This window comes from Harpegnathos saltator, unplaced genomic scaffold, assembly GCF_003227715.2.
Source record: "Harpegnathos saltator strain DR-91 unplaced genomic scaffold, Hsal_v8.6 scaffold562, whole genome shotgun sequence".
NCBI lineage: Eukaryota > Metazoa > Arthropoda > Insecta > Hymenoptera > Formicidae > Harpegnathos > Harpegnathos saltator.
Window position 1 is genome coordinate 1,232,329 of NW_020230385.1, and position 1,883 is coordinate 1,234,211.

Sequence of the window (1,883 nt, forward strand, 5' to 3'; positions counted from 1 at the left end):
CGCTCCCTGTAGCCGCCGCCGCTGCCGCCGCCGCCGCCACCGCCGCCACCGCCGCCGCCGCCACCGCCACCGCCGCCGCCGCTACCGCCGCCGTCGCTGGTGGCTGATACTAGCAGCAACGGCGGCAGCGGCAGCGGCGGCGGCGGCGGCGGCGGCGGATAGCGCAGCACGCCATAGCGCGCGGCAGAGGCAGCGGCAGCGGCAGCACCAACCCTGCGCCGCATCAAGTATCACTCTATTTACCCGTCAAATATTTGTGCTTTTACCGTGGAGCGCCGTATCCGAAGCCCCTCTCCTCCGCCGTCCTGCTCTTAGCTATCCACTCTATCCTCTAGTGCCACTTTGTATACAGCGAACCCTGTCGGCTGAATTTCCCTAACGAAAACTTGCCGAAAATTTGCAATTCGTAAAGAGCCGGAGCAACGGACCCTTAGCTCGCCCCCTCGCGAACGCGTGAGCGATCTCTCTCTCTCTCTCTCTCTCTCTCTCTCTCTCTCTCTCTCTCTCTCTCTCTTTCTCTATCTATCTATCTATCTCTATCTATATATCTCTATCTCTATCTCTATCTCTATCTCTATCTCCATCTCCATCTCCATCTCTCTCGATCTCACACGGCAAAACAACGAAGACGTCGAAATAACGAGTCCGCTTTGACGTCGAAGCCGGCGTCGACCAGAGCTTCGTTCGTTAAATATCGCGGAAGTACGGAAGGAGGAAAAAAGGGGTGCAGGCGATGAGAGAGTCGTGACTTTCTGCCCACGCGTGTCTTGACTCTCCCCGTCTCTTCCCGTCGCTCTCGTACATCTTCAGACGCAGCGTTTAAACGTTTCAGCGCGGCGAGAGTAAATTTATCCGATGCGAATGCAAATTGCGGAGTGCGTATTAAATTGCAGAGAATTACAACGCGCAGAGAGAAGGGGGCGGGAAGGCCATATATACATTTATATATATGTGTGTGTGTATGTGTGTGTGTATATATATATATACATATGAATTTTAAAGTTAAAGAGACGGTACAAAATTCCATTAAAATTCAAATGTAATAATAATTCCTTATCAGATCCGCTCCTTTAATAATCTGCATTCGCGCGGCTGTCATCCTTAATGGCATTACATCCGCTTGAATCGCGTCTACACAGGACTCTGTTGAATTAGCGCGAGTCGATCGATCAAAATGGAGTAGGAATATCGAGGACGAGCGTCTCTCTGTACCTGGGATAGACGGAGAAAATAGAACAAAGGACTCGTAACATGTGCCAAAAATAAAGGTTCCCCGAAGGAGAGACGGAGGATGACGATGGCAAGCATCAGGGTGCCCGTAGGCTGGTCACGAATGTGACGCACGAGCGGGTACCACATAGCCGTCCTTCTTTCCTCCCTGTCCCCCTCTTCCTCTCCGCCTTCGTCTTCCTCTTATACCTTCACCTCAGCCGTTTCTTCTCTTTTGGCCCCTTCGGCCGGCCACTCCCGGGAATCCTAATATCTACGTTTGATGTCATGCCAAATACTTACTCTTACTCGTCTGGAATAAGGCACGGTCGACGCCGCAATAGGCGGCGGCGGTAGCAAACGGACGATCGGAGGAAAGAGGAACGCCCGGTAATACGGTCGGTCCAGGGAGCGTCCTTGTGACGACGTATTGTACGTCTTACGTGCATCCGTTCCACCGGAGCGAAATAGTCGTCATTAAACATCCAACGTGTAATAACCATAATTCCGCCCTCGACGAGTCCCGTTACGATTCGCGAGCGCAAGTCGTGCGCGCGTCCCGCTGATTCCCGGGCGAATTTAAAATGGACGGAGGAACCCGGCTACATCGACGAGACGTGTGTGTAATGTCTATTGTAGCGACCATCGCCGATTGGAAGGGGCGGGCGGGGCGA